Raw genomic sequence first — 14611 nt, 5'->3', positions numbered from 1 at the left:
TGCCTGGTCAGAGACATAGGACGAGACAAACAAGGCTCACGTTCACGATGCAAGGACAGAACGAGCGAAGTTTGTGGTTGTCCGTCTTTTCTCGTTTTCTTCTTCAAGTATAATTGTTTCAAAACCCGATCTTATTTCAAAACCCGATCTAGTTGCAAATACTGTGTATATGAAACCATTAAGTTATCACATATCTATTAATGTTGAACTTTTCATACCAACAAGTGAGCAACCTCTTCGGGCAAAAACAATTTCCAGTTACTCAAGGGCAAACCTCGACGCTATTAACCAATACATTTCGCTATTTTCAGCTTGGTTTTTAGAGGAATTAGACTCCAGGTCTCTGAATGAAAACTGGGTTTTGTTTAAGTGTAAGTTGCTTGAGTTGGTGTGACAAATTTATTCCGAAACTAACCATTCACACGTCATTTTTGAACCCGTGGTTTTCAACACGGTTGAAGAGGTTGCTAAATAAAAAGAATAGGCTTTTTTCCGCGGCAAAAGCGTCTCAGACTGCTATTTCATGGTTCAGGTACAAGGAATGTTATTTAACTTGCAAATATAAAATAAAAAATGCGAAATATAAGTTTTTTTAACTATGATCTTTGTAATACACTGAGAACAAACCCCAAAGAGTTTTGGTCCGCTGTAAATCCAAAGCAGGTAAAGGACTTGGTCAGCTTGACTGACGCCCATGGAAAAAGTTTATACAGCCGAGACTTGTGAGCTGTTTTGTACTTTATTTGGTGAAGTGTTCACTGATGAAGTTTTTCCATTACCCTCTTACTGCCCAGAATATCTTATAACCACCCAAATGGATCAGATCATTGTAACAAATGACGGAATTTCAAAATTAATATCAAATTTACCATTTAACTCGGCTCCCGGTCCTGACCTTATAACTACAAAGTTGCTCAAGATTACAAGTGACATATCAAGTGTACTCTTACACCGCATATTTAAAAAATCCCTTGCATCTGGTGTTGTTCCGGCTGACTGGAAATCAGCAATGGTTCTCCCGATTTTTAAAGATGGCGCAAAAGATGTCCCTACCAATTTCAGACCCATATCTGTAACCTCTGTTGTAAGTAAATTGAGAGAACATGTCGTTTATTCTAATGTAATAAATTATTTATGTGTAAATAATATGCTCTTTACAAACCAGCACGGTTTCCGGCGGTCGAACTCCTGTGAATTTCAGTTTTTTGAATTTTTAACAGACCTCCACCATAACCTACATAGCCCTATTGAAAATTCCATCAAGATACGTAATTTGGAACACTGACTGCCAGTCAGAAGCCTTGGTGGAACGTGATGGGCCATCAGACGTCATCTGATGGTCCATCAGATGACGTCTGACTGCCACTGCCAAGGGAATTTCATCAACAAGGGCAGCATTTATATAAGAGTAAAGCTATACGCACTCATAAATATCGCCAAATGCCTCGATAAAACAAAATGTTCGAGAAAAAAAAATAAGGATTGCCGCGGATTGAACCCGCGACCATTTGCGTACACATCGGACACCTTAACCCCTATGCTATGCCACCGCTTTCGAAACTCGATTTGACTATTCGTTTTATACGAGATGCTTCGGCTGCAAATGCAGTTAAGCCTTCAGCATGTTATGCAAAGCACTCGTACATCACTCGCCGTACTTCAGTTCTACTCACCTGCCATGTAGAGTACTTTCGCGGAGTAGAACGATCCTTTTGTTCGCGCGTCTCCGGCCCAGTAGACCTGGTACACCTTGTCGTCTTCAACTACACCGCTAAAGTCCCTTACATCGTCGGAACTCACAACAGGCTGGGTCTTGTCGAGTAGAAGTTCTACTAAAACATAAGACATTGTAGAGCCCGGGCAGGATCGACAGGTTGGAGCAAGCGGGCAAACAAAACGAGTCGAGAGCGATCGTTCATGAAAGCTCGGCGAAGCCTCTATGGGCGAAGCGAAGTGACGTGTTCGGCGTTTCGGCGGGCTTCTGATCAAGGTTGTCGGTCGGCTGCGTGTCATATCTCTAACATCAGCGGTTTTATGGGCTCACGTCCCGAAATCGTTTTCTTGTGCATAGATTATTTTTCGTATTCATAGATTTGACGAAATAGTGGTATCCGAACGGACTTTACGTCCCTTGACCGTACGTCTGTCTGCACGTCCAAGCTTTTTGACGTACATTCAGAGACAATCGATGTACAATCAGAATCGCCACCAAGACATCTTGATGGCATTTCGCGGCGGCCGACTGCCACCAGGAAAACATCAGAAAGCCGACAAGTGGAGTCTGACTGGAGTTTGACTGTCGGTCAGAGTAACTTGTTGGCCAATCAGACATGCTTGACGTACAGTCAGGCACAGTCAGCGGTCCACTAGAAAACATTGACTGCCAAACAGGGTTACATTGATGGATTTTTCCTTCGGGAAAGAACATGAAATTTATGCTATCTTCATTCATTTTAAAAATGCGTTCGATAAAGTCCCAGATTGCCGTCTTATCCAAAAAGTTAAAAGCACTGAAGGAGAAACGACCGTTATAAGATGGATTGAAAACTTGCTTTCAAACAGACGAAAATAATCCCTGGACAAGGGGAACAAACAGAAATCTCCAAACACAGCTAGGTGACCTGTGCGCGACCGAAAAAATACGCCTTTACCGCGTATTGAACCCGGCACCTCTCCATTACAGGCTGAGCGCTCTAGCAACTGAGCTAACCAGGGGTTAGACGTCAGGAGAGTAAACGGGTTTTATCAGCAGCCACCAGTTTAACACAAACAAGGGTGAAGCTTGCAATTTAAGGTAGTATTATAATGCAATTAAATGCAAAGGTGCAAGCGAGCTGGACAACAATGACGAAAATACTCCCCGTAGAAGGTGAACAAGAAAAACAAAGGACAAACATAAATCTCCAAACACAGTTAGGTGACTGGGTTTTATCACCTGCCACCGGAGAGGTCCCGGGTTCGATACCTGGACCAGGCGGATTTTTCGGTCGCGCACCAGTCACCTAGATGTGTTTGGAGATTTGTGTTTGTCCTTTGTCCCTCTTGTTCCCCTTCTCCAAGGATTATTTTCGTCATTGTTGTCCAGCTCGCTTGAACCTTTACATTTAATTGCATTATAATCAATTTCAAACAGAACACATAACGTACGTTATAGACAACAATTGTTCTTCACAAAAACTTGTTAAATCGGGAGTGCCGCAGGGAGCCATACTGGGTTCATTGTTGTTTCTAATTTACATAAATGACCTGCCGGATCTTCTGAATTCCAGGATTAGATTCTGCGCGGACGACTGCGTGATTTATAGAAAAATAATAAGTGTAACCCGACTGTACCCTTTTGCAAAATGGCTTGTCACAAATTCAAGCATGGTGTCGAGAATGGCAAATGGAGATCAAAGTTGACAAATCAAAATTTCTTAACTTCACTACAAGAAAAAAAAAACATTTACTTAGATTGACTATCCAGTTTCTACCATACCAATTAAAGCCGTAACATCCTACAAGTATCTTGGCATCAACTTTAACCATAACTTATCATGGGAGCCTCATATAAACTACATATCTGCGAAAGCAAACAGAAGTTTGGGATTTTTAAAGCACCATCTCTATAAGGCCACGCAAGAAACAAAACTTCCCCCCATCGCATACAATTCTCTCATCCGTACTCAACTCGAGTATGCATCCATTGTATGGAACTCCCATCAGTTGTATCTGGCAGAAAAATTGGAAGCTGTACAGAACCGGGCTACGCGTTTCATTCTCCGCAATTATCAGTCTACAAGTGTTACCGCAATGAAAACAAAATTAAACCTACCTTTTATAAAACACAGGCGAAAGGTATCACGTCTTACCCACCTGCACAAAATATATTATAAATTTCCTTTAAAAAAAAGATGAATACTGCCCACCGGCCATTCACATCTCACCCCGCACTGACCATCCACTCAAAATTCAACTGACTACGCCTAGGACTAACCTATTCAATTTTTTTCCCTTACAATTGGCTATTACTGATTGAAACAACCTCCCGGAACCTATTGTGAGAATCACAGAATGCAATAACTTCAGATCTGCCATTTCCTCTCTCGTCACCACCTAGCATCCAGTTTGCACGCGTTCATAAACATCCTAGTCTTTTTTTTTTTGGGTGCTTAAATCCCCCCCCCCCCCCCCCCCGGTCCCCTTATGTAAAGCCCCCTGTGGGCATTTAAGGGTTAAATAAATGAAATGAAACTGTGTTTGTCACTGACGTCGATACAAATTACGCAATGTGAAAGTATCTTCAAAAGTAATTGAATTACATCGCTAAGGATTTGTACTCTACTCAAGACACTTTACAGGGAAAGCAACTTGAGTTGTATTTTAAACACTTTATGAAGCAGGCATTTAGTAGCAACTTAAATACTTTTATCGAGTATTTTGTCTAACACTGAGATAAACACAAAGTAAACTGAAGAAGAGCACGAAAAATACGAATTTTCGGAAACATATCATTTAGAAAGTAGTTCATTAAGTCTATGAGTGATATCTAATGCTTACACGATACAAAAAAAAAACAAAAAAAAAATATATACAGAGGTACTTTCAATGGTTCCTTTAGGTAGTAATGCGAAACACTTATGCAATACGCGCCCAACAAATGTTTTACTTTTTCCGTCAAGCGCGCTTTTCTGCGGGGTACAGAGGCTACGAGTACGAGTGCGTAGCCAAGTTTGATCACGGAGCCTCCGTCAGTCGTCCCGTGGAAACGGCACCTGTTATCAATGCTATCGCGGGATGAAATTCATGACCCCGATGTCCAGTGCATAGCGAGACCTTCGGCGATTTCTTTTAGAGTCATTCGTCCGTCGGCGATGAACTGTGGGAATAGGCTTAGCGTAGAGTAGATCGCAGCGTCGACGCACACTGCGAGCGGCGAACATTTACACTGTGCACTCCTTCAGCTGCAGGGCGATCTGATTCGACAGCGGTAGGTCCCAGAAAGAATGGCCGAGCGGAACACCACGCAATGTCACGTAACACAGAACTTCGAAAACACCACGTTGCCCTTGCTGCGCCAGTCGAGGCACCGCCATCTTGAAACTGGCGCTCTCGTTGGGTCCGAGATCTCTCGAGAGCGTCCCGCAAGGCCCGCTAGCCAGCAACGCAAAATCCCCAGCGTTGCGTGCGTACGCAATACGCTAGCCCTTCTATTGCGTTCTGCGCATGCGCACTCACGACCCGCAATCTCCTTGCGTACGCAAAGCTATAGTGTATGGTCCACAAAAACTGTCTATTGTTGGCGGTCACCATCGGAAGCTCTGTCCGAAATCGAAGAAAACAGTTTTTCCGTACGTCATATATGTTAGAAACAGCCTGCGACAGGGCAAAACGATGTCGCTCTGCACCTTCCTGGCGCCGTACACTCGCATCTGTCTCCCCCGCTTTGTCTGAACTACACCCGCAATCGTTTGCCCCATTTGATTTTCCCATGCTCTCTGAACAAAGGCTTTTTTTTTTCCTTTTTTGTTTTTTAGAGACGACATATACATAATTATTGCACGTGATCCGCAAATCAGTTGGCTGCATATTACTGTTTTGTTTCTCAATAGAGACATTACGACAACACGTTAGCGAGTTCGCGTCTGTTGTCTGCAGCTATACTATTTCTGTTTCAGCAAATGAAAGCATCGAAAGCACAGGAGCGCGATTTTGCGCGTTCTTGTCTACGACATACTCTTTTTTTTTTTTTAATCGAAATAGTCTCTTACTACGAAAATGACAAAAAAAAAATTATTCGCACATACTTTGCGAAATTCAAGTCTGGCGTGGATTATTGCATAAAAAGATCCTTGGCTGATTTGAAGATGGTTTGCCGCATCATCTACCGTCACTCGTATATCCAACACAGTCAGAATGGATCATGGATGGATGGATAGATGGATGTTAACGTCCTGTTTCTCACAACAGGCGGTAGCTTGCGCCACCTACTTCCCGTGCAAGCTAAATGTTGACAACTGTCATGGACGCGGACACCGCCTGCTTCGTGGCTGACACTTGTGCGTCCTTCCTTAAACATTTGCACCCACTCAAAGAAATTTCTTGGCAGCAAAACTTTCTCCACACTGTGCACAAAATATCGATTCCATACACACTCTCAGACCACAAAAAAGAAAAAGAAAAAAGAAACAGAAAAAAAAATTACGGCAAGTTGTATTCTTTTTTTTTTTTTTTTGCGAATTGGAGCAGCCATTGTTTTAAGCACCGCAGTCGCAAGACTCGCAACTGAACTGACTTAACACGTTGAAACCTGCACAGCAGCGACTGGAGAGGCAAGGGCGAAGTACGAAAAGCGCCGTTAATAGAGCATTTCCAGAAATCCATCGAGCAACATTGGTGGTCGCCATTGCATGAACACGAAGCGTGTGTTTGGATCCGAGTCCTCGCCGAACGCTGACGTCACCCTCGTGTCCAATACATGCTCAGAGTATGTGATCGGGCAATGGCGGACATGCGATGTTGCGGACTTTTAAAAAGGTACGAGTAAGAGAGCGCGACCAACAGAAGTAGTAATGTAACCGAACCGCGGATCGTTTTTTAATCACTTTCGTAATATAATTTTGTTTGTTGGTCTAAACTACGACTGCTCGCGTTATACTAAGCGTAGCATGCACAAGCGTTTCAATGCGTTTGACTGCGTTGCGGCTGCGAGAAACCAGGACATCCCTGCTTTTCATGTCGCGTCCCAAGCTATTCCCTGAATCGTATTCTACACTTCATACGGAGAGGAGATGTGTCGATGGTGAGTCGCTTTCGTTTCTTGACATAACGCAATCAAACACACTCAAACGCTTTCAAACGTAACTGTACGTTGGGGCCTTTAGACGGTCCGCGAAGACCAGTTTCTCAGCGTATCGCGCAGTGATTTACTGGCTAGGTGGTGGGAGCTTGGAGTAAAAATTCAACGGATTAACTTACCTCGTTTAAAAAAGAGAAAAAAACAAAACAAAGCAGTTTCGGACAATGTGCGGCGACATTCGCAGACGGTGTCATGACCGTGCTCGCCTAGCTGTCTGTGCTGCGAAAGGTGGCGCAACGTGATACAAAACAATGCGGCGCCCTGACCGATCATCTCCGTGCCAAAAATGGCGAGCCACGAGGAAAATAAATCCCTGCTTTCTTATTGGGTTCTCTCTCTTTTTATGAATGAACTATTTCATTTTTATAATTGTACATTATAGAGACGCACGCGCATAGCGACAAGTTTCCGAAGATCGTCTGGTGAGCCCGACGCTTCTAACATCTGTCAATGACGCATAAACAAGCACGTTCCTGACTCGCGACACCGTCTGCGAAAGTCATCAAAAATGACCTAAAACAGTTCTTTTGTTTTTTTCTGAACGAGTTAAGTTGATTTGTCGATACGTTAATTTAAAGGCTTCCACCATGCACCGGACCTTTGCAGTAAATCGCAGCGCGATACGTTGAGAATCTGATTTTTGCGGACAGTCTCAAAAGGGTTACGTAAATGCCACTATCAGAAGTTCCGTAGAAGAGGTCTGTGTAGAAAAATGTATTAGCTGGTTCAACAGACGGTCCACTCTTTTTGGTTCCGAACGCTCTCGCGTCCCAGTTGACACAAATCTTAGAAATGTATTTTTTTTAGTTAATTTAGAATTTTAGATTTTATTGCAGTGTGTCACCGGTTTTAAGGGTTCGGCATGCTTTAAACGCAGAAATTTCTAACATAAATTGTAAAAAAAAATAAAAAAAAAAATATTGTGCGTACGCGTGGTTGTAAGTCTGTGTTAGGCAAAACAAAACCGTTGTTTTAAAGAGGTACTACAACGAAATTTCGGACACATCAATTATCTTGTTAAAAAAAGACACGAAAAGTAATTTTAAAACAAATTAAACCATCAGCAAAGAGCACTTGGTGGATGTCGCTCAAGCCTCGTTTGTAATGCCCTTGAACCTTGACAGGTAGTGGCGCTTCGAACCTGACGTCATCCCGACAGCTCTACGGCCAGCACAAGAGACGAGGGGAAGGAGCAGGGTGTAAGACAGATAGGTGGGGAAACGAGAGCCAAATGAGTGACCGCATTGTGTCCCCCTTGGTTTTCTCTTTTTCTGTGGCGCCATCTATGTGGAGCACCGCGAACTCTCACTCCGGGTGGGCGACCGGTGGCGACCAGCTAAGCTGACGGAGATGGTTTTTTGTGGATTTTTAATGAAAGACTGTTGTGCTCTCGGTTTATTTTGCGCACTCTCCCATAAAGTTCCACGCAAATCCGATTCCGATTTTTTTCATCTCGCCGCAGCGCCATCTGTCGCAAGTCGGGGGTACCCGCAAGCAGACGAGTACACAATCCGGTCACGGCGCTGCGGTAGGCTTCTATGGACCGTCTCCCCACGTGTCTATCTTACACCCTGGGAAGGAGGAACTCCCCATTCAACGGGACTCATTTTCGTGTGTCCGAGACGTCGCTATTCTCCCTCTACAAGATTATAAAAGATTAACCCGACACTCAAAATTCACACAAAAGCAGATTTGCGGTCAGTTGCGTCGGCCTATGATCGGCGTGCTTCGACCGCTTCGTTGGCTGGAACGGCTGGGGCATCCTGACGACGTCAGCCTCGCCGCTGCTTTGCTCCTCCCGAGACAGACTACGTCACGATTGCGCCGGATGTGACGTGCTCTCCACTGGCTGCTCTCCAAGTGCTTGCCAGAGTGGGACGTTTATACCGGAAAATACAGCCATCAGGCTCAAAATACAAACGTACGGTTGTCGTTTACGGATATTGTGGATCATATTCAACCCATTTCTGAACACGACGGGTATATTTCAAATTTCGTTGAAGTATCCTTCTAAGACGGGGTCACATTGCTTAAACATCAAACAAATTACAGTCTGCATACAGATTCCAATGCGAGTCACCTCGAGATCCGTCCTTCGAATACCGCATGGCAATGAGTTCAAGGAGAAAACTCTGCACGCGGCATTCGAACCACGGGTATTGCGTTGACTCGGATTTACATGGGAGGCACTCACTTGACCGAATGACGTTTTAGCGAAAGCCCACGTTTCATCGAACGGCACTTTAGCTAATAGTTGGCCGCCGTGAAGCGGCTTTTACGGGCGGGCCATGTGGGTTCAGATTTTTGTTATGACTCATGAGCCACCGCGGACTGTAGCCGCGAAGTCGCGAACGCGCAGAATGAGGGGTTGGGTTAAGACGCGCCCCCGTCATTCGCTAAAACGTCGACTCGCTCAAATGACGATGTTCGCTAAAACGTCATTCGCTCACGTGAGATGGACCCGTGTTTATAGACAGTTTTTGTATGATGTATCAGTGTGACCCCGGCAAAAAGCTACGCCTTGCCGAACACTCCTCGCAAATGCAGCGCGCAAAAGTTTCACAACTGCATATCATTTGATTTAAAAAGTTGTAAGAAATGTTCTGTCATCTCCACTGAGAAGAAAGCCCATTTCCCGATAGCAGACCCCTGTCATCTCCATGCATGCAGACGCGGGCCGCGTGAGCAACCATGTTCTATTTGAAAAATTTCCATAAATCGTTTATAACCATTGAATCAGGTAACGCCAAGTTCTGAAAGTTAGGCACCTGGACAACACCAGCTATAGCACTGCACCTGGAAGACCAAGAGTATAGCGACGCGTATAGTTTATTTCCATTGTGAGAAAAACACCGCTCGCATTTTCTCCCGGCAAGCACCCGCTATTTACGTGCTCATCTTTTCATGAACAAATAATAACGTAGAACTGGAAATAAAGGCTTAATGAGGCGAACTTGCGCCTGAAACTAAAACAAGAAAGATGTATACATATTCAACATCTCCTTTATACCTCAAATACCACATGCCTAGAACCAGGGCAGGCTTGCTAGAAACAGCGTCTCAGCTGAGAGTCGGTGAAAGAAAACACTGGCAAAGCCAGCGCACGAGCTGAGCGGGACTTAAACCGCAACTCAAGACGCTCGCGCACCCCAGCCTTTGTAGTGCTTTCTTTCACCCAGTCTCATGCTGCTGTTCTAGCAAGCCGGCACATCTTCCCGCTTCAATCACTGCTCATTTTAAACGAAGTCTTACTAGCAGCTCTCTTTAGTTGATTTAATTGCCTCTTTTTTTTCGCGTGTTCACTCCATTCTGTCATTTATATTGTACATTGAGGGTAAATAAAACAAACATATGTAGGCTTTGTACATTGAGGGTAAATAAAAACAAACATATATAGGTACTGCGACGGCGGCGGAAGTGCGACTAATTGTATGTTGTCAGATACAGCTACTCTTGTAAGGGTTATATTGTCGAGAACATTGGAGAGTAGAACACGTAATACGTTGTGAGGATGATTCTGGAAAGATCGAGAAGATAAGTGAAAGGTGAGGTGAAAACCAGGCTCGCGGGGTTCGAGCCCGGTGCTTCGCGTTCAAGCAGCGTCCACTGCCAACTCGGACGCGCACGCTTCAGCGAGTGATTATCCGAAAAAAAAAAAGCCCTCGGTCAATGCGGACAGCAAGTCCTCTGCTTCTTGCGCAGGGATTGTGGTGACGTCAGAACGACTCCGAGCTGCGATTGGCTGTGATTGAAAGGATAGTGGGTAGACCTCAATGACAGATGCCTCGAGGTCTACCCACTATTTTTTGTAATTAGCCAATACGAGCCTCGGCCGTTCTGATATCATCGCAATCCCTGGTCTATGCGGACTGCAAGACGAACTTGCAGTCCGCATAGACCCTTTTCTAAAAACTGCCCCATGATGGCAGCTGTGGAATTCCTGCACAGTGGCGGACTAAAATTGCAACGACACGGCACACTTGTGCGTCTTTTTTTTTGTTGTTGTTTAATTAGAAGGCAAAACGCACCCACAACAAAAATGTGATGAGCGCAGTGACGCGGCACTTTCGACGCCGTATGGTTGGCTCGTCGGCTCCTAGCGTTGGTCGCGCTCCGACGTTCGCCATCTTACGGAATGACTTGCACTTTCCACGATGTCAGTTGTTCCGCGATTGCTCAGTGGTTCCAACCTTCTAATAATCGACACGTCACTTTCAGAAGGAGTCTATCATAGAGTTACGATAATGTACGCTAGAGGTCCAACTGGCGCTAGTGTCTATGCGACTTCCGTGACGCAAATTGAAGCAGACAGCAACGAGTCTACTTTTGCGGTGCTCCTGTAGTTTAATTCCTATGGGAAAACGCTCGTGCATTTTGTCTCTTCGCCAGAAAATAACTCGGATAACGTTTGCTATTTGGGTCGGGCAGAATAGTGTCTACCTTTATTACCGCGCTGTAAAAGTGTAACTGCTTACAGCTTTGTTTTTCTTCTGAACGATGTTAAACTCCGCTATATTTTCAGGCTTAAACCCCTGTTCCATGGCAGGTGTGCAAAAACGAGCGAGGATTCTAATCAAAATAAAGATCTAAAGGAATGTAGAGTGTGTTCAAGGTTTGCCAGTATTCCGGTGGTGCTTATATATTGCTCATAGGCCGTACTGTCACTATTTAAAAATGACCTCGTCGTGTATCTTTACGAGTGGTTGAAAAACATTCGAAACGTAAAGGATAAAGTACGTGGGCTATGAAAGATGTGTCGTTTCATTATTTCTTATGTCGGGCAGCTTTTATCGGGAACATACTCTTTGGCTTCTCCCTATTTTAAAAAGATTTCGAGCATGCGCGGGTGATGCTTTGAACGCAGAACAGGAATCTTCACACATATGCACGGGCAGAAAAAATCATGCAGTAGTTATTTCTTGCAAATTGGACTATATTGCGTGGCTTTCATTTTATGTTGATCGTCTACGTGCACAAGGAGTTACTTATCTAGTGTTACTGCGTAGTTCCTGCCGTCCCTCTTGGTTTTCCACATGTCTTTCGTTCGTTTGGCACGTACATTCGCCATGCCGGAAAGCGCCGACGACGTGTTCGCGCTAACAGTCTCCGACAGTGCACATAAATACATGTATACGAATCCGTTTGAGCAGGGAGCCCCCCGGAGCGTTTCACTGCTATGGCTCGGAGGGGACTACGAGTGTTTTTAATGCCATGAATTTAAGATAAAACCGCTGTAACTGATCAATTATTTCGTTTGCGTGACTGGGAAATGTTTCAATCTACCTAGTACGAACAATCGTGATATTTGCTCTTATAACCAAGTGCAGGGAAAACATGCACTCGCTTTTTCCTATAGAAATACATTACCGGAAGTCAATTTTCGCTAAATGTATGTTTGGGCTTGATGAGAATCTTGGTTTCAAACAGCGCGACAAGACAAGGACAAAGTAAAGATAAGGACAGCGCAGTGCGCTGTCGTCTGTCTCGTCTTTACTTTGCACTTGTCTTGTCGCGTTGTTTTAAACCAAGATTGTCAATTTCCGACTTTCTAGCTCTATTTGCCACAGCACACTAGCGCCAGTTGAACCTCTAGCGTACATTATAATAACACTATGGGGTGTATTGACCCTTCTACTCACTGATTTCTATGACGATTTGCTAGATTGCTGATCGCACCTCCGCAAATGCGGCCACCAGTCGGCCATCTTACGTCACCTACACGCAGCGTTATCAAGCCTGCAAAGCTAGCATCTATAGAACACATTTTGTGCTCAATCACCGTCGTTTGTCGAAGCAGTTTCGTTTAAACTTTATTTAAACTGTCAAAGAAAACCGAAGCATTTTGGTATCCTGAGATAGTTTCACCTCAGGTTCGAGCAAAACTGGATTGATCAACAACACTCATTGCCAGTGAGCTTTATAGGCTTAATCACACTCCAGGGCATGTCCTCAAAATCATGTACCGAGCGTGGCTGAAGTGCAAAGTCGCTTAATCAAGGTCACGTAAGCGTCGGTGGCGTAAGTTCCGTTCGCGTAAGCTCGGAAGCACCGGTAGCTGAAGCTGACGGGACCTGTTGACGTCGTCCTCGACGTCGTCCTAGAGGTTTTCCTTGAGTTCACCCTAGAGGTCGTCCTTGAGGTCGTCGAAAACGTCATTTTTGACGTCTTCCTCCAGGACGTCATTCTCGACGTCTTCCTAGACGGCGTCTTTGAGGTCGCCCTAGAGGCTGTCCTAGAGGTCGTCATCGACGTCGCCCTAGACTTCGTCTTTGACGTCATCATATACGTCGTCCTAGACGTCGTTCTTGAGGTTCACCTCTAGGACGACCTTATAGGGAGCTTGGTGTGCCTTTAAGTCCTAGACGTCGTCCTCGACGAAGTCCTTGACATCGTTCTCGACGTCGTTCTTGAGGTCGTCCTCCCAGAGGTCGTCCTCTACGTCGTCCTAGACGCCGTCTTTGACGTCGTTGCTCGGTTTGTGCACGGCATATTACAACCAGTTCATCACAGTGCCATTTCCTTTACTAATTCTTTTTACTAACAATGTTCCTGCAAAGCTACCGGATTTCATCGCGTTTGGTCGAATGAACGTGCGTGTAGTAGCTCGTCCATTTACACTTAAAGTTTACAAGTTTTACGAAACTACTTCGTCGAACGATGGCGATTGAGCACAAAGTGTGCCCTACAGGTGGTAGCTTTCCAGGCTTGAGAACGCTCCATGTAGGTGACGTAAGATGGCTGACCGGTGGCCACAATGGTCTCCAGAGCGGGCATCAGCGATCCTACCAATCGTCATAGAGATCAGTGACCAATCGCCTTGTGTGCTCTGACACCTTCCAGAGCCGTAAATGTAGAGAGTTTGGCCATTCGTTGAGAAGTATAGGAGACAAATGAGGAGGCGCCATTGGCCGAAAGCGGGCTGGGCGTGTTCCAGGGCGTCTTCGGAAATTTGAATGTGACCAACCAGAAGCCGGAAATAATATCCTGGCGGTGGTCGCGAGAAGGAAACCTGATAACTGCATTGAAGTAACTCTCGATGGCTGAAAATATGGTACACGTGATGTTTCAATCACGTTAATCCAAAATGATGGTGGAAGAGTGCGACTAGCGGAACGATCGATATAATCCTTACGCCAGGCGCCCAGTGCCGGGAATCTGCCGTCCGAACGGTCACACTCTGTTCCCGCAAAACAGAGTTTCGCGGCGCATTCGTTTCTTACATCTTTCTGCATGATCATGATCAAAACAACACGTGAACCCTATTTTTAACCACAAAGAGTTACTACACTTCACTCTTACGCACTTATTAAAACCATATACGAACATAGACTTTTGATCAGAACTGTTTGCCACTACCACCGCTAGGGGATTCTTTTCGGCTTCTGGTTGGTCAAGAGAGCATGCCAAGCCCTCTTTCCGACTCTGCCGCATGCCCTGACTCTGCCCGCGCCTCCCATTGACCAAACTCTCTACATATACGGCTCTGATACCTTCTAATCACTCTAAGGATGCACAGTAGACCTTTCTTCCGCGTAATATTTCACACTGCGCATGCATCCACAGTCAAGTGAGTCGGCATCTTTCGCTTGGCGGCTTGGGTGAAAAGACCGTCTGCTTGACGCATTACGACAATCCCGTTAAAGAACAGACCTTTTCGGAGAATCCCACAGGGCCTTTCGTCGACCCCACATTGTACCGCGCGGGGAACTGTGGGGACGTTCCGATGTACACTCGAAGCCGGCTTGACAGCCCCGCACGTCCTGAAAACGCTAA

The 14611-nt window shown here is 45.1% G+C and overlaps 1 pseudogene; it reads left to right on the top strand.

Moving 5' to 3' along the window:
• The window catches only part of LOC120850634, a 38724-nt pseudogene that overhangs the window by 9 nt on the left and 24104 nt on the right, over window positions 1-14611 (top strand).

The sequence above is a fragment of the Ixodes scapularis genome, unplaced genomic scaffold, assembly GCF_016920785.2.
Source record: "Ixodes scapularis isolate PalLabHiFi unplaced genomic scaffold, ASM1692078v2 PGA_scaffold8__174_contigs__length_109621045, whole genome shotgun sequence".
Taxonomy (NCBI): Eukaryota; Metazoa; Arthropoda; class Arachnida; order Ixodida; family Ixodidae; genus Ixodes; species Ixodes scapularis.
The sequence above is the reverse complement of the archived record's forward strand: the minus strand, read 5'-3'. Positions and strand labels throughout refer to the sequence as shown.